At 48.4% G+C, this 23,776-nt stretch overlaps 1 long non-coding RNA gene across 1 annotated transcript in view; it reads left to right on the top strand.

The window, feature by feature from the left end:
- LOC140419657 (uncharacterized) overlaps positions 1-23,776 on the top strand; it is a 126,077-nt gene that overhangs the window by 86,163 nt on the left and 16,138 nt on the right. The window contains exon 2 of the long non-coding RNA XR_011945957.1: positions 6,910-6,995. This is a non-coding gene — a long non-coding RNA (uncharacterized lncRNA). The remainder of the gene's footprint in view (positions 1-6,909; positions 6,996-23,776) is intronic.

Here is a 23,776-nt window from a genome sequence, read left to right as displayed (position 1 = left end):
TTGAGTGTTTGCATTCTTGTTTACTTGCTTTTTTATGGTTGTGTTTGATGTTTAGATGCCTCAGTAAAATATTTTTAAAAAAGATGATGCAAAGATATCTGTTAAGGCCCCAACTATTTCCTCTCCTGCCTCCAACAGTAACCTGGGATATATCCCATCCGGCCCAGGGAACGTGTTTACCTCAATGCGTTTTAACATATCAAATATTTCCTCCTTCATGATGCTGACACGTCCTAGAGTATTCACACACCCATCCCTAACATCAACATTCGTCATGATAGTGATATTTGTAGTATTCACCATATTCAGTGTGAGCCATACAGCGGGAGGAGCTGTATAAAATACCCTTTCCCTCGTTTCACAATGACTGAAAGGTCTTAGACATCTACCTACCGCATTGCGTCTTTGCGGCGGCTGTTTCAAGCTTTAGTGCATCCCTCAGCATGTAGTCCTGTGCATGTAATGGACCAATCTGCAACAATTGGTTGGGGTCAACTCTTTGCACTGGAAAAGCAGCAGGTTTTAGGCAGTCTAAAGAGCGTCACTCACTGAGTTGGCGATCCTCCAGTAACAGTTGATTTTTGTCTCCATGTTTGTCCCTGGGAATAGCTCGTAGATTACAGTCTCCATGTTTGTCCCTAGGAATATCCCGTAGAGTACAGAGCCCGTGTCACAGAGCTACTCGTATGAACCTCGACAAAAACTATCTCATTTCTCTCCAGGCCTGCTTTGAAAAAGCACATTCCACAAGGAGATGGATAATGGTATCTTCCTCACCACAGCCACTTCGTCGGCAATGTGTGGATGGAGCGAGACTCCGGATGTGTAGGAAGGATCTGATAGGGAGGGCCTTTCTCACTACCATCCAAGCTAGGATTAGTTCTTGTTTGAAAGTTTGTGGTGAGGAGGCATTCTGCCAAATGATTTTGACAGTTCAGTTCTGTTTTCATGTTCTTAGCATTGTTGATTACTGCCTGGAGTAGTTGGACATGTTGGTCATTGTGCATGCTTGGACTCCAAGGTATCTTTCACATTCACCCTCAGCTATTTCAATACCATTCACACAGTATGAATTTTCTGAATTTTTTCCCCCCCTTCCATTGTGCAACATTTTGCCTTGTGTGCATTAAATTTCACCAGCTTGTCCTATTGGAGTTTCCACTATTTTTAAGCAGGAACAAGGTGAATAAGAAGTTAACAAAAATTTGATTGTTATTCAATGCAGTTAAGGGAGTATTGTGGTTTCACACAATTAAGCAATGTCACTCATTAGTATGGCTGAGACCACATCACCTCTGGAAAACAAAATGAGACCAGGTATATCAAATCAACTTACTGGCATCATTTGTGTATTAAATATACTCACTGCGTGAAATGTGTGTACATCCACAGTGGCCAGAATTTCCCAGCCATTCACATCAACGGGATTCCCTGGTCCCGCCGGCAGCACATCCCAGCCATGGTTTTCCCGGCGGTGTGGGGTGGCTTCAATAGTTTTGTGAGGGCCACGAAGAATCCAGCACGAGTTTTAAGGATACAAAGTAATAACATTTATTTACAATGACATATATAACAGCAGCAGCAGCAGCAGCAACTTCCCTTGCTGCACACTCCTTCCTGCTGTTTCCAAATTGGCCAGCTTTATTTATACTTGGAATTTACTAATGGTTTCTCCGCCCCCCTCATTGGGGAAGCTCATACTCCCACAGGATTGTGGGATTGTCATTAGTCCCCAGCCAATGGTAAGTAGGCAGGTTATAACATCCCTCCCCCCCAAAGTCCAAGGAATCCACCGAAGACCCTGGCGAAGGAAGGCGTCGGACTCGTTTTGCCGCAGGCCGGACACCATTTGCACGAGGCGCTGGATCAGGCGGCGTGTAACGAGACGGAGACTGGCGCTTCCATGATGAACAGCGCAGCAGTTGTGCATCCACGGCCCGTGGACCCGAGGATTCCCCCTCTGATGCATCCTGTGTCGCCATCTCGGAGTCAGAGTCTGCTGCCTCCGTCATGTCAGCGTCTCTATCTCCATTCGGTTCTGTAACGACCTGCGCAGGCTTCGAGTGAGGCACCAGTGGAAGATTGTGAGGACTACCTTCCCTTGTCTCTGGTCTCTGCGGCTGTAGAAATGAGCTCCGGGGGCGAGGAATCGTTTGAGGGGATAGTCTTCTGGACCGAACGTGGTCTACGTGTTTGCGATGGAGACGACCCTGGGCTTGCACCTGGTAAGAGAGAGGGCCCGTTTGGCGAAAGATTACACCAGGAACCCACTGGGCACCACCAGCAAAATTCCGAACGAACACTGGGTCACCGGGCGCAAACTGCTGAATCGGCCGATGCAGAGAAAATCCCTGTCCCTGCCGTTCTTGTGTGCGGCGTACTTTTGCGCCAATGTCCGGGAAAACCATATTAAGGCGGGTGCGAAGTCTCCGGCCCATTAGGAGTTCTGCGGGAGCTACCCCAGTCACCGCATGGGGTGTGGTCCTATACGTAAACAAAAAGCGAGCCAGTCTCGTGTCCATTGATCCGGACGATTGCTTCTTTAGGCCTCTTTTGAATGTCTGCACTGCGCGCTCTGCCAACCCATTTGAAGCCGGGTGGTATGGGGCAGTGCGGATATGGCATATGCCGTTCATCTTCGTGAACCTCGCAAACTCCTCACTCGTGAATGGAGTGCCGTTATCCATGACCAGCACCTCGGGGAGGCCATGCGTACTAAACGACAAATGCATCTTTTCAATTGTTGCGCAGGACGTTGTCCCCCGCATCTTATGCACCTCTAGCGATTTAGACTGGGCATCAATTAGTAGAAGGAACATGGATCCTTGAAAAGGGCCTGCGAAATCTGCATGCAAGCGTGCCCAAGGCCGCCCTGGCCATTCCCAGTGATGTAGGGGCGCGGCCGGCGGAAGCTTCTGATGCTCCTGGCAAATGGAGCAGTTTTGGGCCACCTTCTCAATGTCGGTGTCGAGGCCTGGCCACCAGACATAACTCTGGGCCAACATTTTCATTTTGGTCACTCCTGGATGCCCATTGTGCAAGTCTGTTAGTATCAGCTCCTGGCCTTTTTCTGGGACAATCACACGCGTCCCCCACAAGAGGATGCCGTCTTCCACGCTGAATTCTGACAGCTTGGAGGAAAATGCCCGCAACTCGCCTTGGAGCTGTCTATGCTGCCCACCATACAGGACTATGTGCCGAAACCTTTGACAGGACCTGCTCCGTCTGGGTCCACTCACGGATCTGTGATGCCGTGACAGGCAAGGTGTCCATAAAATTTAGGGTTGCAACCACCTCACCGGTCGTGGGGGTCGACATGGGGCCGGTCGATAAAGGCAATCGGCTCAGTGCGTCGGCATTTGCTATCTGCGTACCTGGTTTGTGCTCCAGAGAATACTCGTATGCAGCAAGCAACAAAGCCCAGCGCTGGATCCGTGCGGAAGCAATGGGCGGTATTGGCTTATCCTCTCTGAAAAGTCCCAGCAGAGGCTTATGATCTGTCACGATAGTGAAATGGTGGCCATACACGTACTGGTGGAAGCGTTTCACCGCAAAAACCACTGCCAGGCCTTCCTTCTCGATCTACGCGTACTTTTTCTCCGCTGCAGTCAATGTGCGTCAGGCGAAAGCTATCGGTCGCTCGGCCCCATTCTCCATCTTGTGGGACAGGACGGCCCCAATATAATACGGGGATGTATCACATGTGCTGAGCAAAGGCTTTCCAGGATCATAGTGGGTTAGTAACCCAGACGACGACAATTGTTGCTTTACCCGCCGGAAAGCGGTTTCTTGCGGCTGACCCCAAACCCAGGTGTGATTTTTCTTTAGCAGAAGGTGCAAAGGGGCCAGCGTAGTTGCCAGATTGGGGAGGAACTTCCCGTAATAGTTTACGAGACCGAGAAAAGAGCGAAGATGCGAAGTGTCAGTCGGGCAGGGGCCTGTTGAATTGCACGCACCTTCTCTGCGACGGGGTGCAAACCTTCGCAGTCCACCTGATAACCTAGGTAGACTACTTCCTTTGCCTGAAATACGCACTTTGTGCGACGTAAACGGACTCCATCCTCCGAAAGGCGTCTAAGGACAGCCTCCAGATTTTCCAAATGTTCCTGCTCCGACGTCCCTGTAATCAAAACGTCATCTAAGTAGACAGCAACACGTGGTAAACCTCTCAAAATGCCCTCCATAACACGTTGAAAAATTGCGCAGGCAGAGGATACTCCAAAGGGCAAGCGTGTATATTCATACAGGCCCCGGTGTGTATTAATCGTTACATATGGTCGGGAGGCATGGTCCAGCTCCAACTGCAGGTAGGCGTGACTCATATCTAATTTTGTGAACGAGAGTCCACCTGCAAGCTTCGCGTAGAGATCCTCTATGCGAGGCATTGGATATCGGTCGAGTCGGGAAACCGTATTCACTGTAAGTTTATAGTCGCCACACAAGCGAACTGTGGCATCTGGCTTCATTACAGGTACAATTGGTGCTGCCCAGTCAGCAAAACGGACGGGCCTGATAATACCCAAACTCTCCAAATGAGTGAGCTCCCCTTCTACCTTCTCGAGCAAGGCGTAAGGCACCAGGCGCGCCCGGAAATAACGCGGCGTGGCTCCTGGTTCGACTTGGATACGGGCTACGGCCCCTTTTATTGTCCCCAAACCAGGCTGGAATAAATCTGGGTATCGTCCTAGCACCTCAGTCAACCCTTCAGAAACTGTTTGGAGGATGTGCTGCCATTGCAACCGCAATGGGAAACGCCCCTCCTGGCGTCCATAAACAACAGGGGTCATTGTAGTTCCTGCAATGTCCAGTGGTTCCCCCGTGTAGGTGGCCAACCTGGCCTGTGAGTCGGTTAATGTAAGGGTCTGTATACCCTGCTTGATGCGGTTGAATGTCCTCTGGGCGATCACGGAGACCACTGCGCCAGTGTCCAACTCCATCTCAAGCGGGTGGCCATTGACCCGTACTGTCACCTTAATGGGGGCCACACGGGGAACTGCCACACAATGCAGCTGCAGGCAGTCGTCCTCCGTCTCCACGTCCTCAGGAGTAGTCGCCGCAGGTTCATCCACGTGGAAGGTACGGCCCCTGGGCTGGTCCCAGCTACGGCCCCTGGGCTGGTCCCAGTTTCGGTCGGAACGACGGCGCCTCTGGTGCCCCCAGGACCGCCGTCCGCCACGGGCTCGGCGCCTACAAGTCTGACACAGACATGGTTCCTCATCCATTGGTTCTGGAGAAGGCTCCCTTCGTGGAGGATTGTCCAACGGCCACTGGCGTCGGTCCGGACGTTGCCTCGCCCAAGGTACCGCAGGGGTGCGGGGGGACGTTTTCGGACGGAAGGGGCTGCGCCCCAAGGCATGCACTTCCATTCCCTGTAGCTCCTGCACTCCTCGTTCTGTGCTCTCTCGGGACAATACTATTTGAATGGCCTGTTGAAAAGTCAATGTTGGCTCAGCTAACAACTTTCTCTGGGTGGCCGCATTGTTAATACCGCAAACCAAACGGTCGCGTAACATTTCTGACAAGGTCTCACCATAGTCACAGTACTCCGCAATCCTGCGTAGCCAGGATAGAAAATCGGCAAGGGATTCTCCAGGGGTCTTCCCAGCGGTATTAAACCGGTAACGCTGGACTATCGTGGATGGGGTTGGGTTAAAATGTTGCCCCACTATATTGACAAGTTCATCAAACGTTTTGGTGTCCGACGCAGCTGGGTACGTAAGGCTCCTAATCATCCCAAACGTATGCGGGCCGCAGGCGGTGAGCAATATGACCACCTGGCGCTCGTTTTTGGTGATATTGTTTGCCCGGAAATAGTAATGCATCCGTTGTGTGTACTGGTTCCAGCTTTCCAGCGCAGCATCAAAAACATCCAAACATCCGTACAGAGGCATGGTATAATAGAAAACAACTTCCAACCTGTATCCAACAAAAATCCAGGGAGGTGGCTTCAGCAGTGTAGACAGCCATTCACTTTAACCTTCGTCGCCAGTTTTGTGAGGGCCACGAAGAATCCAGCACGAGTTTTAAGGATACAAAGTAATAACATTTATTTACAATAACATATATATATATATATATACAGCAGCAGTAACTGCCCTTGCTGCACACTCCTTGCTGCACAACCGTTCCTGCTGGTTGCAAACTGTCCAGCTTTATTTATACTTGGAGTTTACTTGAGGTTTCTCCGCCCCCCTCATTGGGGAAGCTTATACTCCCACAGGACTGTGGGATTGTCATTAGTCCCCAGCCAATGGTAAGTCGGCAGGTTATATCAAATAGGAATACCCATTGATGGCAGTGGGACCAGAGAATCCCACTGCCAGCAAATGGTGTGCCGCTTCCCCGCCCCCTGCCGAAAAGCGCATGGCTGGGAGGCCAGAGAATCCCACCTTTGTGTCTACGTTTCCTTTTTATTCAGAGAAGGAAAAGAGGCCTCTGATTCAAACTAGTAAAGGTACTGGTATCAGTAGGTTCTTGATTCAGAGAGAGATTAACAATTGTAATGGATGTATGGCCAAAATGTTGGAAATCAATACCCAAAATTGTTTAAGAACCAATTAAATGCAATGGTGGGGTGATTATAGGGTTGTCCTAGCTGGATGGGCTGTATGAACTTCCTTATCCGAATGTTGTGATCTTATAATCTGCCATTCTGTTTTCCTCTGAGCATGTTTTCCACATTACTTGACCCATTTCCAACAGTTCTGTCTTCAGCTCATCAGTGAATTTGTGCAAGTTGTAGCAACAGCTGCAGTTTGTTTATAACTGTATCCACCCATCAAATAATGGGTTTAATTGCTGTTTTTGAAATAGTTCAGCAATACTGTTGCCGCCATTTAAACCTATGTGGGTAATGGGAGACTCTAACCACATTGAATAATGACTCGTTGCCCTTGGAATTATTTACAGGCCATCAGCAGATGTAACAGAAAATGTGGCTGCCGCACAGTTAAGGAGACGGTGAACAGCACTGGGAAATTGCAATGTGGTGAAAGGTGAATGATCATATTTTGTGCTTGGAATAGTTACTTAGTCTGAACTATTGAACTTGTTTGGCTTATTGGCTGAACGTTTTTTAAAAATTCTGCCTGTTTGAAAAATAAAACAAAGTGAGATAGTCAGCAATCTCTACTTGAAACATGTTATGTTGTTTTTGGCCAGCAATCTATTCTCATATCAGAGATTGCATTTTCTTTTCTTTTATACTTTAAAAGTATGTAACTATGTAAAACAGCACAGGGAAAATCAAACTGTTCAATTGTGTTCATTACTACAGTACCAGCAGCCAATGAAAAGACTTGGAGGTAATTTAATTTATAAAGTAATTCTTGAAAAGGAAATAAGTGAACCTGCAGGAAAAAAGTATAATGACTGGTATGGATGTCGACACTCCAGCCACCTAAATAGTTTGTCTTGAGAATTGTGTACCACTTCAAATACCAAATACAGTAATTGAAGCACTTTATGCATGAAGCCTATCATTTAAATATGGCCAAAAGCAAAATACTTAAGCTCCTTTAAGAAATAATTCAAGATGTTCAACAAAAATATGTTCCATTTAAAATTAACAACAACGTAATGAGAAGAATACATTTGTGGCCTTGTAAGAAAATTAAGGTGAGCATTGGATTAAAAGGAGAATCATGTAATGTTGCAAAGAATAGTGGTGAGCCCGAGGATTGGGAAACTTTTAGAAATCAGCAAAGAAAGTTTTAAAAAGTTGACAAAATGGGACAAAATAGAATATGAAAATAAACTAGCTAGGAATATAAAAATACACTTTTAAAACTTTCATGAGTATGCAGAGGAGGAGAGTAGCCAAATTAATGTTTGTCCTTTCGAAATAGAGACAGGAAAAAATATATGGGGGTTGAGGAAATGTCAGTGATTTTAAACAAATATTTTGGGCTGGATTTTCATGTTGGGCTTGGGAAATGCAAGTTGCACCAATTTCCGACATTGGAAACCCATTTCTGTCACCTCTGATTACACCAACTATACTTTCATCTCCAGGGGATGTGAGCAAACAGACTTTGGGTTTCCTAACTCCTGAGGCTGTGTTGGAGGAGTGTAGGTGCTGAGGTGGGAACATCAGCCCAGCTCTTCAACATAGTTCATGGGCAAGATTCTCCATTTCTGAGATGGCACTGGTTGTGCTGGAGCGCACCCATACAGCTGATGGGTTGGCTGGGGCCAGAGGGCACGCTGGGGAGTGAGCCACGACACTAGGTTCAAAGTGAGCTGTGAACGGTGTGCGCAGATACATGGCTGCCTTGCCAGCTGTGGCAATGGTGTTCTGTGCCCGACCACCCCAACTCCACAGCCCACCTCCTGCCACGCCCTGCTACTCCCCCCGGCCCTCGCAAAAGCCCCCCCGGCCAGCGGCACAACTATCAGCACACTATGGCGATGTTAGACAGTTTCCATACCCCATATCTCTCCCTCAGCAGCCACCATGCCGGTTTCACGATTTTTAAAAGCACAAGTGAACCGTGCCAATGGGAACTCGATCCATCGGAGGTAGAGTATTGCAAGGCCCTGAAGAATACCCGATCGGGTCTGCTAAAGATATGCAAACGGTGTCTACTGTACATGCATTCTGGAAAGCATTGACGCCGCTGTCAAGGTGTCAGAGGATTGTGATTGGCATCAATCGGTGATGGCTGAGATTTTGGAGTCGGACTCGATTCTCCACTCAGGCGTCTTCCCCATTTCAGCATTGGTGAACAGAGAATCCCGCCTCATATGTTTCCTATCCCCCACCCCCATGCTCCTCATATTTCCCCATGTCCCTTTATATTCCTCATTTCGTCCCCATGCTCCTTCATCTACGGGTGGGCTACTTTTCCAATGGGAATCCTTTGGCATGTATATTGAAATGTACACCTCTAACAATCTAATAAAGCTGTCACTGAAAGACACTACCATTCATACTGAAACCAAAAAACTAACCCAATGAAAAAAGAGAAATCCCCTCACTCGTCATTCATTGTAAAACATCTATTCAGAAACCAAACCCTTTTTATAACTTCTTAAATCTGTAAATCCAAATGAACATAAACCCTGTTGAGAGAAGTTGTTCTGTAGCATTTGAAATGAAGCCAACCATTCAGAATGGCCCCAACTGTCAAAACAAACCATAGAGCCTATTGGAAACTGCAAAATAAATGGCCTTTTTTTTCTAAGCTGCACCAGGAGTCCCATCAATCAAATAAGTTTCTCCAAGTACAAACTGAAGGCCCATTTTCCTTTGCAAATTTAAATCACTGGATATTTAAAACACTTCAGATGACACTGAAGTTTCCAAACACTGTTTTCTTCAGTTTTGAATTCTTAATACCACTTTTTCCAAAGGGAGAAGTACTCTAAAGTGTCTCACTACTTTCACAATGCTCATCAGTCTAATGGTCAACTTAACTTTGCAGGAGAGATCCTCATAATTAAGCACCAGTAAAAATATCTCTGACCTATAATACAGCATCCAATAATGACATTTGAAAGTGTCCCATCCATTTAATATTTACCTGTCAGAATGTTCCCAACTCCTCAGCATCTTCTCCTAACGTGCCCAAACTATCAATCAAGGTGGGCTTTCAGAAACCTTACAAAATCTGCCTGACCTGCGAACAGAGAAACCTAATTTTCCCAGCATTGTCAATGGTGACTGTAATGTCAGTGGATCTCAGCCATGCAGAGTTGTGTAGGCTAGTTTTCCTATGGGAAATTCAAAAGTACTAAATGGCGCTAGGTGGCCATTAGTTCCAGTGAGGGAGGCAGCCAGATTGGTTGAAGCTCGCGAGACATCTCAAGCATCATGAATCTTTCGAGAGGCATCTCGCAAGTTTAATGGCCTCATCGCTTCACCAAGTCAGGCGCAATGAGGCCAGTAAATCGCGCCAATTGTGTTTGATAAATTGGGGCCTTAGCTTTTTAAAATATATATTAATGACTTGGATAAAGAGATCAAGAGTAATGTATCCATGTTTACTGACAATACAAAACTGGGTGGAAATGTAAATTGTGAGGGTGACATAAAGAGGGTGCAATGGGATACAGACCAGTTAAGTGAGTGGTAGATAGATTATAATGTGGGGAAATGCGAGGTTATCCTCCTTAGTAGTGAGAATGGAAAAGCAGAATATTGGTTAAAAGGTGTGAAACTTGTAAATGTTGACATTTGGTTCGACTTGGGTATACTCCGACACGGAACCAAGAAAGGTAAAAGCAGATACAGTGAGCAATTAAGAAGGCAAATGACATGTTGCTCATTAGAAAGGGATGGAGGGACTTCCGGTGGCAACATGTAAGTGGAGGTTGCACGTTTGGGTGGTCCAGGTAGAGCTTCTGGTTTTTGGAGCTTTATGCACAGTTTTCTGGGGACAATTTTGGATAATTAGGTGTTGGAAAGTGTGAAGAAGTCGTAGGATGTCGAACTTCCAGAAGAAGAATCAGGGGAATTAGGAGGCGAGTGAAAGTCGGTGAGTTTGGTTGTGAGTCCAACAGGAGGAAAGATGGTGATGTGTTATATATGTTGGATTAACACGGACTGCAACTCGATGCAGTATCACTTGAAAACAGGCTTCCAACGCTGTAGATGGTTCAACACTGCTTTATTGAACTTGCTGAGTAATGTACACAGTTCGCTGTGGGGTCGACACTCTATTAATCTAAGCTTGCTAACCTTGGTCTGGCTTGCCCAGACTTGCTCTGTGCCATGTGTAGTAGGTGCTGACTGTACATTGCACCCTGACTGTTGCTACAGCTATCACCAGTACGAAGAGGCCGAGCCTTCCTGTCTCGTGTGTTTTATACTGGTAATGTACCCTGTAGTGACCTGACTGGTGATTGGTTGTTCTGTATTCTGTGTGGTGATTGGTTCCTCTGTGTGTCCATCACTGCCTGTCTGTATCTCATTATGAACATGAGTGCATATTATGACATCTCCCTTTTTAAATAAATTTTGGATGCTTGTGGCTGTGTGCTTGTATTTACATGTGTGACTGTGCAAAATAGTGAGTGAGTGAACAAATATACATGTGAAGGTATCTATCGTGCATATACAGAACAAGGTGAACATAATTGATACAGTTAAAGTCTATAAGTCCAGTCTTTGTGGTGGGCGACGGATCTTGTTGACCGCCTCAGAGGTGGCGGGGGGGACGCCGGCGTCTCGATAGGCGGGATTGCTGCCAGATTGGTGGGCTTGTGGTTTGAAATGTCCGGAGGAGACGTCTCGACATACGGACGGGTGTGGTCAGGTGGTGGTGGGCAGGCAACTTTGCGCAGTGCCCGTCTGTTGCGCCTGAGAATGGAGCCATCAGCCATGCGAACAACGAAAGACCTGGGGGCAGCCTGTCGTACAACAACAGCTGGGGCTGACCAACCTCCCTCAGGCAGCTTGATGCGAACAACATCTTCTGGAGCCCACACAGGCAAATCAGTGGCACGAGCATCATACGTGATCTTCTGCTGGTCCCTGAGTCGCTGCACTTTTCTTAGCACCGTGAGGTGATCAAGGTCTGGAACGTAGATGGCTGGAACAGTTGTCTGCAGGTTGCGATTCATGAGTAGTTGAGCCGGAGACAGACCAGTCGAGAAAGGGGTTGCCCTGTATGCCTACAGTGCAAGGTTAAAATCAGATGCAGAGTCTGCAGCCTTGCAGAGCAGCTGCTTGACAATGTGGACCCCTTTTTCCACCTTCCCGTTTGACTGCGGGTAATGGGGACTGGATGTGACATGTTTGAAGTGGTAGGATTGTGCAAAGTTGAACCACTCTTGGCTGTGGAAACATGGACCGTTGTCGCTCATCACTGTGAGTGGTATACCGTGCCTGGCAAACGTCTCCTTGCAGGCCTTGATGACTGATTTATACGTGTGGTCTGACAGCTCACAACTTCTGGGTAGTTTGAAAAGTAACCGATTAGAAGTACATCGTCACTCCCATTTGAGTGAAAGAGGTCTATTCCCACCTTGGACCACGGAGAGGTCACAAGCTCTTGTTGTTGGAGCGTCTCCTTGGGCTGAGATGGTTGGAATCTCTGGCCTGTGGTGCAATTCAGGACCATGTTGGAAATGTCCTGGCTGATTCCAAACCAGTAAACTACCTGTCGAGCTCTGCGTCGGCATTTCTCGACACCAAGGTGATCCTCATGGATCTGCTTGAGCACCATGGCCTGCATGCTGTGGGGGATAACAATTCGATCCAGTTTCAAAATGATCCCTTCAACAACCGTCAAATCATCCTTGACATTAAAAAACTGGGGGCATTGCCCCTTGTGCCACCCATTTGCGAGGTGGTGCATTACCCTTTGCAGCTGAGGGTCTTTGGCAGTTTCTGATCGTATCTGGACGACACGTTCATCAGTGGCCGGGAGGTTGCTGGCGCACATCTGCACCTGTGCCTCAATTTGGCGAATGAAGTCTACATGTTCGCAGGGCATGGTGATGGATCTGGATAGGGCATCTGCGATTATCAGCTCCTTGCCCGGTGTGTGGACGAGGTCAAAATCATATCGGCGGAGCCGCAGAAGAATGCGCTGTAGCCGGGGCGTCATGTCATTTAAATCCTTCTGGATGATGTGGATTAAGGGTCTGTGGTCTGTTTCCACCGTGAACTTTGGCAGACCGTTTACGTAATCGTGGAATTTAACGATTCCTGTTAGGAGACCCAGGCACTCCTTTTCAATCTGTGCGTACCTTTGCTCGGTCGGAGTCATGGCCCTGGATGCGTATGCCACTGGAGCCAAGATCGAGGAGTCATCTTTCTGGAGGAGCACCGCACCAATGCCGTCCTGGTTTGTGTCCGTGGATATTATCGTTTCCTTGGTCGGGTCAAAGAACGCCAGGACTGGGGCCGTGGTGAGCTTTGCCTTGAGCTCCATCCACTCCGCTTGATGTGTTGGTGTCCACTGGAATACTGTGGTCTTTTTTACTAGATGCCGGAGGGCAGTGGTGTGGGATGCCATGTTAGGAATGAATTTTCCCAGAAATTCCCAGGAAGCGTAGTACCGCCTTTTTGTCCTCTGGGGTCTTCATGGCATTGATTACCATTACTTTGTTGGAATCAGGTTGCACACCCTGCTGGGATATTTGGTCACCCAGAAATTTGGTTGATGACAGACCAAATGAGGATTTGGTCCTGTTTAGCTTGAGGCCATTCTCGTCGACCCTTTTAAAGACCAGTTTGAGCCGAGCTATGTGCTCCACGGGGGTCGTGGACCAGATTATCACGTCATTCACACAGATTCACACACCCTCGATGCCCTTCATCATTTGCTCCATTATGCGGTAAAAGACTTCGGAGGCTGAAATGATACCGAAAGGCATGCGGTTGTAACAGTCCCTGCCGAACGGAGTGTTAAACATGCAGAGCTTCCTGCTGGAGTCGTCCAGTTGTATCTGCCAGAAACCACGTGAGGCATCCAGCTTGGTAAAGAATTTGGCGTGTGCCATCTCAGAGGTTAATTCTTCCCGTTTCGGGATCGGGTAGTGCTCCCTCATGATGTTGCGATTGAGGTCTTTAGGATCGATACAGATTTGTATTTCGCCTGAGGGATTCTTCACGCAGACCATGTAGCTCACCCAGTCTGTTGGTTCCGTGACCCTTGAAATGATGCCCTGGCTTTGGAGCTCTTGCAGCTGCGCTTTTAAACGATCCTTTAGAGGAGCCGGCACCCAGCGTGGTGCACGAATGACTGGGTTGGCATCCGGCTTGAGTAGTATTTTGTAGCGATACGGGAGCGTGCCATCCCATCGAACACATTGGGATATTGCGTGAGGATGTCGTCTATGTCAGCCTGTAGATTCACATGAGATGAGGCAGTCGGAGGTGCAGAGGACATGGCATGGATTCGCTGTACCAGATTAAGGAGTTTACATGCACGGGCACCAAGCAGGGATGCTTTGTCAGGCCTGACCATATCGAATCTTAACGTCGCCGTGATTGCCTTGTGGGATACAACTAGATGACACGATCCACGAGCGGCTATGGCATTGCCATTGTAATCAAGGAGCTGGCAGGCTGGCGGAAGAATTTTGGGTTGGTTTCGGACGCTGTCGAGGTCTGCCCGGGATATGAGGTTTGCAGACGCACCAGTGTCCAGTTTGAATTGGATTCTGCACTGATTCACTTAACGACAGCGTGCCATTCGTCACCAGAATCCACACTGAGGATTGAGAGGCGCTTTGCATGAGTGGAGGAGACAGTCTCACGTGTGGTGATAATGCCCACCTGATATGGAGACTCGAGGCAGTCATCATTTGGGTCCGTTGGACTTTCGGGATCGGAATCCTGCATGCCTTGCTGTATGCAGTGGACAGGTCTGCATTACAGCTGGGATCGCTGGCTTTTGACCGGTGGAGCGGACCTGCATAAGGCCGCATAATGCCCAGGCTTTCCACATTGTAGACATCGCCTTCCTTTGGCTGGGCATTGCCGCTTTAAATGGGTGTAGCCACAATTTTGGCACGTCATGACGTTGACGTCAGTGCGTTCCGTGCACCTTCGCGTCTGCGCATTGCGGTCGGCCGACGTTCACACATGCACAGTGGGGTTTTCGGTGCGCATTGTCCTCCCGGTCGTGATGCACCTGCGCGGGGTCCCGTGGAAAGCCCGCGAAACAGCCACTTGAAACCTGCAAAACGGCCACTCTCCTCAATGCTCAGGCCCTGCAGCCTAGCGATGGCCTGTACACTTTCTGCCTCGTGGGAGGCTAGTTTTGCCGTTTTTGCCGCCTTGATGTGGGAGTAGCGATTTCTGGCATGTTCATGGACAACGCACGTTTCGATGGCGATCGGGAGGGTCATACGTTTGATTTTAAGGAGCTGCTCCCGCAGGGAGTCGGAATGGACCCCGAAAACGATCTGATCCCGGATCATGGAATCAGCAGTCGAGTCATAGTTACATGACTGCGCTAAGATGCGGAGATGGGTCAAAAAGGAGGGAAAAGGTTCGTCCATACCCTGAAGCCTCTGTTGGAAGATGTACAGTTCAAAGCTCTCATTTAGCTCGACTTCACAGTGGCTGTCAAATTTTTGCAGAATGGTCTGGAACTTTGCTTTATCTTCTCTTTGGGCAAACGTCAGCGAGTTGAAGATGTGGATGGCGTGATCCCCCGCCGTCGACAGGAGCAGCATGATTTTCCAGGCATCTGATGCTTCCTCAAGGTCGGATGCCGCGAGGTGTAGGAGGAACTTCTGTCTGAAGACCCTTCAGTTGGCGCGGAGGTTGCCGGAGATCCGGAGCTGCGGAGGGGCCTGGATCTTTTCCATACCGCTGGCTGTTTGCTACTTGCTTTCCGGTCATTTCAGATTTACTGGGGTAGGTCCGTTAGAGTTAATAGTTTCCTGGTACCATGATGTGTTATATATGTTGGATTAACACGGACTGCAACTCGATGCAGTATCACTTGAAAACAGGCTTCCAACGCTGTAGATGGTTCAACACTGCCTTATTGAACTTGCCGAGTAATGTACACAGTTCGCTGTGGGTCGACACTCTATTAATCTAAGCTTGCTAACCTTGGTCTGGCTTGCCCAGACTTGCTCTGTGCCATGTGTAGTAGGTGCTGACTATACATTGCACCCTGACTGTTGCTACAGTTAGAAGAGCCGAGCCTTCCTGCCTTGTGTATTTTATACTGGTAATGTAGTGTCCTGACTGGTGATTGGTTGTTCTGTATTCTGTGTGGTGATTGGTTCCTGTGTGTGTCCATCACTGCCTGTCTGTATCTCATTATGAACATGAGTGCATATTATGACAGATGGCAGGTGCAAGCTTGCCGAGTGGGGCCCATTACGGTGGATATGCTGGCTGAAGTGATGGCAGGGGAGTTTGAGCGGCTGTTCTCTAAGCATTTTGATGTGCGTTGGAAAGAGATAATGACCTCGCTCAAGGAGTGGGTAGGTGACACTCCTCATTGATAAAGGAGGTTTTGGTTAAGATGTCGATGACAGTACAGGAGTAAGGACAGGCATGATGGGGGTGGAGGAAGCATTGTCGCAGCATAACGACCATTCACTTTGCTGGGTGAGGAGCAGCGGAGGGTGGAGGAGAACAATAAAGGGCTGAGAGTCAAAGTGGACGAACTTGAGAACTGGTCACGAAGGCAGAATCTAAGGATCATGGAACTGCCTGAGGGGGTGGAGGGCCGCAGGCCAACGGAGTAATTTGCGGAGATGTTCGCTAAGTTGATGGGACAGGAGGAGAACCCCCAGGGCCCACCAATCGTTCCAGCCGATGCCAAAGGTGAATGACCCACTGAGGGCTGTGATAGCCTGCTTCCACAGCTATCAGGCGAAGGAGAAGGTGTTGAGATGAGCAAAGCCTAATCGAGAGGTGAGGTGGGAAGGCGGTGGTATTCGGAAATACCAGAATCTCACGGCGGAACTGGCGAGAAGGGCGGCCTTTGGCCGGGTGAAGGCGGCATAGTATAAAAGCAATGTGAGGTTTGGAGTGGTCTGGTGGCGAAGCTGAGGGTGACACCAAATCTAAGGACTTCTACTTTGAGACGGCGGAGGAGGCGAAGGCATTCTTGAAAGCTGAAGGACTGGGACTGAAATGAGTTTGGACTTTGGTGGTGTTGATTTTTTCCCTTTTGTTGTTTGTTTTGTTTTGTGTATCTTCTCTTTTTTTTCTTCCTTTCTTGCTTTTTGTTCTTATGCTTAAAGTTGTAGTTAGGAAGGGATAGTTTGGAGGTTGGTAATGATCGGCTGTGATTTGATATTTTTGGGGGCTCTGAGGGATTATTGCAGGTGCGGGACTTTGCGAAAAAGGTCTTTCCGACATTTCCGGTGACACCTTCCTCGTCGTTGCTGGAGGAGGTGTTGCTGGTGATGAGGTTGGAGGGTGGGGTCGCCTTGACGATTTATGGGAGGATTTTGGAGGCAGATAGGGGGTTGGATTCTCCGCCGGCGGGATGCTCCGCTTTGCCAGCAGCCCGGGAGATTCCCGGCGGCGTGGGGCTGCCCCACAATGGGAAACCCCATTGACCGGCCAGCATAATGGAACATCTCGCCGCCGGGGTGAAATAAAAATGTGGCGGGGCGGAGAATCCAGCCCGAGGTGTCTCTGGAGGGGGTTACGGTCAAGTGGGAGGAGAAGCTGTGGATGGTGCTACTTATGTAAGGCTGAGGAAACAAGGTTCAGACAGGGCGTTGGAGGGATACAAGATAGCCAGGAGGGAACTGAAGAAAGGGATTAGGAGAGCTAAGAGAGGGCATGAACAATCTTTGGCGGGTAGGATCAAGGAAAACCCCAAGGCCTTTTACACATATGTGAGAAATATGAGAATGACTAGAGCGAGGGTAGGTCCGATCAAGGACAGTAGCGGGAGACTGTGTATTGAGTCTGAAGAGATAGGAGAGGCCTTGAACGAGTACTTTTCTTCAGTATTTATGAATGAGAGGGGCCAGATTATTGGAGAGGACAGTGTGAAACAGACTGGTAAGCTCGAGGAGATACTTATTAGGAAGGTAGATGTGTTGGGCATTTTGAAAAACTTGAGGATAGACAAGTCCCCCGAGCCTGACGGGATGTATCCAAGGATTCTATGGGAAGCAAGAGATGAAATTGCAGAGCCTTTGGAAATGATCTTTTTGTCCTCACTGTCAACAGGGGTGGTACCAGGGGATTGGAGAGTGGCGAATGTCGTGCCCCTGTTCAAAAAAGGGAATAGGGATAACCCTGGGAATTACAGGCCAGTTAGTCTTACTTCGGTGGTAGGCAAAGTAATGGAAAGGGTACTGAGGGATAGGATTTCTGAGCATCTGGAAAGACACTGCTTGATTAGGGATAGTCAGCACGGATTTGTGAGGGGTAGGTTTTGCCTCACAAGTCTTATTGAATTCTTTGAGGAGGTGGCCAAGCATGTGGATGAAGGTAAAGAAGTGGATGTAGTGTACATGGATTTTAGTAAGGCATTTGATAAGGTTCCCCATGGTAGGCTTATGCAGAAAGTAAGGAGGCATGGGGTAGTGGGAAATTTGGCCAGTTGGATAACGAATTGGCCCACCGATAGAAGTCAGAGAGTGGTGGTGGATGGCAAATATTCAGCCTGGAGCCCAGTTACCAGTGGCGTACCGCAGGGATCAGTTCTGGGTCCTCTGCTGTTTGTGATTTTCATTAATGACTTGGATGAGGGAGTTGAAAGGTGGGTCAGTAAATTTGCAGACGATACGAAGATTGGTGGAGTTGTGGATAGTGAGGAGGGCTGTTGTCGGCTGCAAAGAGACATAGATAGGATGCAGAGCTGGGCTGAGAAGTGGCAGATGGAGTTTAACCCTGAAAAGTGTGAGGTTGTCCATTTTGGAAGGACAAATATGAATGCGGAATACAGTGTTAACGGTAGGGTTCTTGGCAATGTGGAGGAGCAGAGAGATCTTGGGGTCTATGTTCATACATCTTTGAAAGTTGCCACTCAAGTGGATAGAACTGTGAAGAAGGCCTATGGTGTGCTAGCGTTCATTAACAGAGGGATTGAATTTAAGAGCCGTGAGGTGATGATGCAGCTGTACAAAACCTTGGTAAGGCCACATTTGGAGTACTGAAAAGGTGCAAAGGAGATTTACCAGGATGTTGCCTGGAATGGAGAGTAGGTCTTACGAGGAAAGATTGAGGGTGCTAGGCCTTTTCTCATTAGAACGGAGAAGGATGAGGGGTGACTTGATAGAGGTTTATAAGATGATCAGGGGAATAGATAGAGTAGACAGTCAGAGATTTTTTCCCAGGGTGGAACAAACCATTACAAGGGAACATAAATTTAAGGTGAATGGTGAAAGATATAGGGGGGATGTCAGAGGTAGGTTCTTTACCCAGAGAGTAGTGGGGGCATGGAATGCACTGCCTGTGGAAGTAGTTGAGTCGGAAACATTAGGCTCCTTCAAGCGGCTATTGGATAGGTACATGGATTACGGTAGAAAGATGAGGTGTAGATTAATTTGTCCTTAATCTAGGACAAAAGGTTGGCACAACATCATGGGCCGAAGGGCCTGTTCTGTGCTGTATTTTTCTATGTTCTAGTAGGGATTGTGGTGTGAGGTGTTGCGGAGGGTGAATGCCTCAATCTGGTGTATGAAGCTGAGGTTGATACAGCTAAAGGTGGCACACAGGGCACAGCTGACTAAGTAGAGGATGAGCCGCCTGTTTGAGGGGTTAGGGGATATTTGCGAATGATGTGGCAGGGGCCCAGTTAATCATGTACATGTATCCTGGTCTTGCCTGTTGTAGAAATTTTGGAGGTTGTTTTTCAGCACCATGTTGGCGATCTTGCATGTGGACTTGGAGCCTGGTTCCTTGGGGGCCATATCTGGGGTGTCAGATCTGCCGGAGTTGCAGGCAGATGTCTTAGCCTTAGCCTTGCTGATCGCTTGTTTTTTGGGGTGGAGATCAGCTTCTCCACCCTGTGCCTCAGTGTGGCTGGGGGGATCAAATGGAGTTCCTGCATTTAGAGAAAGTGAAATGTGCCCTGCGGGGGGTGGGGGGGGGGGGGGGGGGGGGGCGGATGAAGGGTTCCACAAGAGATGGGATTTGTTTCTTCTGCATTGTGGAGAACTAATTATCATTGACTGTTCGAGGGGGAGGTGGATTGGGGCGATGGGGGTGTGACCAGAGGTAGGGTTTATTTTTGTGCTGTAATGTTTTTCAAATGTTAAAAATTTGAAGAAAACTACTTGTTCAAAAAAAAAGGGGGATTGACTACAATGTTATAACAATTATAAAGAGCTTTGGAGCACTGCGCACATGCTTGGTTTCCACCTCTAAAGAAGAAAACCATGTCTTTGGAGGCGTTGTAGTAAAGATTTAATAGATTGCTTCCTGATATGAGATAGTTATCCTCTGATGAAGCTAAATTAATTGGGCCTTTCCTTTCTAGAGTTTGGATGAATGACAGATGATCTCATTGAAATATACAAAATTCTAAAGGGATTTGACAGGGAATGCAAATCAGGGGTTCCGCAACTGTGGGTTTTAACCCCTAATAGGGCCGCAGAGGTCACATTTGGGGTCGTGAGATGCCCCTCCTCTGAGCAACAGTGGCAACTATGGAGAGGAGATAACCCAGTTTGGAAGCCGAGGTGTGATATTGCTAGTCCCATTGAATCAATGCCACCAAGTAACAACGGACAGACAGTAAACCCAAAGTGGCCTTTAACTTCAGAAAGCACTTGGAGCGTGGGGTTGAGTAGGCTTGGGATGTTTGTGACCTGGCTTTGCAAACGTAGAGGCTGGCGAAGTTCCCAATGTGTGAGGCGGGGGGGGGGCCTTGCGTCTGTGATGAAGGGTGTATGTGTGTGTATCTGTCTAGTGGGAGGAGAGGGGCAAATGGCAGTGTCTGTGAGGGAATGGGGGAGGGGCTCACTGAATCTTTTAAAATATTTCTTTATTCTCCTCCTTTTTCGCATTTTCTCCCAAATTTACATCCACCAACAATAAACAATAATCAGTAATAAACAATAATCCCCATATCGATAACAACGATCCCATCCTCCCACCAAACACAAAACATTCACCCACATGTTCACATAACCAACTGACAAAAAGGAATCAGGAATCACCCATGGCCACCATTAACAACCACCGCCCCACTCCCCCCCAATCCTCCCACCCACCCCCCCAACTAATGTTCGATGTTATCCAGTTCTTGAAAGTGCATAATGAATAATGCCCATAAATTGTAGAACCCCTCCGTCCTTCCCCTCAGTTCAAACTTAACCTTCTCAAGAGTCAAGAATTCCAACAGATCCCTCTGCCACACCAGGGCACAGGGTGGAGAGGTTGCCCTCCAACCCATCAGGATCCGCCTTCGGGCGATCAATGAGGCGAAGGCTACAATATCTGCCTCCGCACCCATCCCCAACCCTGGCTGGTCCGACAGCCCGAATATGGCCTCCCGGGGGCCCGGGTCCAGTTTCACGTGCACCGCTTTAGAAATTATCCAAAAACCTCCTTCCAGTAATCCTCTAGTTTTGGACAGGGCCAAAACATATGAACATGGTTAGCGCCGCCCCCCCCCTCCCCCCGCAACATTCACGCACATCTTCTACTCCTTCAAAGAATCGGCTCTACTCGCCCTCGTGAGGTGTGCTCTGTATACCACCTTCAGCTGTATCAGCCCCAACCTCGTGCACGAGGTGGAGGCATTCACTCGCCGGAGCACCTCACACCAGAACCCCTCCTCCATATCCTCTCCCAACTCTTCCTCCCACTTTTCTTTGATCCCTTCCCTCCAAAATAGCTCCGTAACCGCTGACACTACCCCCTTCTCCAGTCCCCCTGTCATCAGCACCTCCTCCAGCAATGTGGAGGCCGGCTCCGCCGGGAAGCTCTGTATCTCCTTTCTGGCAAAATCCCGAACCTGCATGTATCTAAACATTTCCCCCTGCTCCAGCCCATACTTCGCTTCCAGCTCCCTCAATCCTGCAAACCGACCCCGAAGAAACAAATCCTTCAGTGTCTTAATCCCCTTCTCCTCCCATTTCCAAAAATTTCGACCCCACCTCCTTGGTTCAAATCTGTGGTTCCCTCGAATCGGCATTTCCCTTGACCCTGCCCCAACCCGAAGTGTTGGCGAAACTGCCTCCAAATTCTCAATGAAGCTATTATTACCGGACTCCCTGAGTACTTCCCCGGGGCTATTGGGAGCGGCCTTGTTGCTAGCGCCTTCAATCCCGACTCCTTGCACAAACTCTCCTCCATTCTGACCCACTGGGAATCAACCCCTCTTACCCAGCTCCGCACCTTCTCCACATTCGCCACCCAGTAGTAATACATCAGGTTCGAAACACCCAAACCCCCTGCCTGCCTTCCCCTCTGTAGTAGCACCTTTCTAACTCTGGCCACCTTCCCACCCCATTTTGACAAGGTGCCACACAAAAGGTTGCTGCATAAACTAAAGATGCATGGCATTGAGGGTAAAGTGGTAGCATGGGTAGAGGATTGGTTAACTAACAGAAAGCAGAGAGTGGGGATAAATCGGTGTTTCTCTGATTGGCAACCTGTAACTAGTGGGGTCCCTCAAGGATCAGTGTTGGGCCCGCAGTTGTTCACAATTTTCATAGACGATTTGGAGTTGGGGACCAAGTGCAATGTGTCAAAGTTTGCAGACGACACTAAGGTGAGTGGTAAAGCAAAAAGTGCAGAGGATACCGGAAGTCTGCAGAAGGATTTGGATAGGTTAGGTGAATGGGCTAGGGTCTGGCAGATGGAGTTCAATGTTGCCAAGTATGAGGCTATCCATTTTGGGAGGAATAACAGCAGAATGGATTATTATTTAAACGGTAAGATGTTAAAACATGCTGCTGTGCAGAGAGACCTGGGTGTGCTGGTGCACGAGTCGCAAAAAGTTGGTGTGCAGGTGCAACAGGTGATTAAGAAGGCTAATCGAGTTTTGTCTTTCGTTGCTAGAGGGATGGAGTTCAAGACTAGGGAGGTTATGCTGCAATTATATAGGGTGTTGGTGAGACCACATCTGGAGTATTGTGTTCAGTTTTGGTCTCCTTACCTGAGAAAGGACATATTGGCACTGGAGGGAGTGCAGAGGAGATTCACTAGGTTGATCCCAGAGTTGAGGGGATTAGATTATGACGAGAGGTTGAGTAGACTGGCACTGTACTCATTGGAGTTTAGAAGGATGCGTGGGGATCTTATTGAAACATATAAAATTATGAAGGGAATAGATAGGATAGATGCGGGCAGGTTGTTTCCACTGGTCGGAGAAAGCAGAACTAGGGGCATAGCCTCAAAATAAGGGGAAGTAGATTTAGGATGGAGTGTAGGAGGAACTTCTTCACCCAAAGGGTTGTGAATCTCTGGAATTCCTTGCCCAGTGAAGCAGTTGAGGCTCCTTCTTTAAACGTTTTTAAGAAAAAGATAGATACCTTTCTAAAGAATAAAGGGATTCGGGGATATGGTGTATGGGCCGGAGAGTGGAGCTGAGTCCACAAAGATCAGCCATGATCTCATTGAATGGCGGAACAGGCTCGAGGGGCCAGATGGCCTACTCCTGTTCCTAGTTCTTATGTTCTTATTTTAAAAAAAAATAATTTTTATTAAAGGTTTTCATAAAATATCAAGAACAAAATGAGAAAGAAAAAAGAACCCAACAGGGTTAAGTACAAAACACAATCTAAAAAAGCAACCCCCCAAACCCCTCCCCCCGTACCTAAATAATAAATTAACATTAACACCCCGACTTAAGACGACAGGTGTATACACCCCCTCAGACCCTTCCAGTGTAAAGAACATAAACAAAAATAAAGTAAACCCCCCCCCCCCCCCGACTGCTGCTGCCATTGACCAATGTCTATCGTTCTGCCAGAAAGTCTAAGAACAGTTGCCACCGCCTAAAGAACCCTTGTACCGACCCTCTCAAGGCGAATTTCACCCTCTCCAATTTAATGAACCCTGCCATATCGCTGATCCAGGATTCCACGCTTGGGGGCCTCGTATCTTTCCACTGAAGGAGAATCCTTCGCCGGGCTACCAGGGACGCAAAGGCCAGAATTCCGGCCTCTTTCGCCTCCTGCACTCCCGGCTCCTCTGCCACCCCAAATATTGCGAGCCCCCAGCCCGGTTTGACCCTGGATCCTACCACCCTCGACACCGTCCTCGCTACGCCCTTCCAAAATTCCTCCAGCGTTGGGCATGCCCAGAACATATGGGTGTGATTTGCTGGGCTCCCTGAGCACCGAACACACCTGTCCTCACCCCCAAAGAAGCGACTCATCCTTGTCCCGGTCATGTGTGCCCTGTGCAGCACCTTAAACTGTATGAGGCTGA

Source organism: Scyliorhinus torazame, chromosome 1 (genome assembly GCF_047496885.1).
Source record: "Scyliorhinus torazame isolate Kashiwa2021f chromosome 1, sScyTor2.1, whole genome shotgun sequence".
In the NCBI taxonomy this organism is placed as follows: domain Eukaryota; kingdom Metazoa; phylum Chordata; class Chondrichthyes; order Carcharhiniformes; family Scyliorhinidae; genus Scyliorhinus; species Scyliorhinus torazame.
This window is presented reverse-complemented; position numbering and strand designations above follow the sequence as displayed.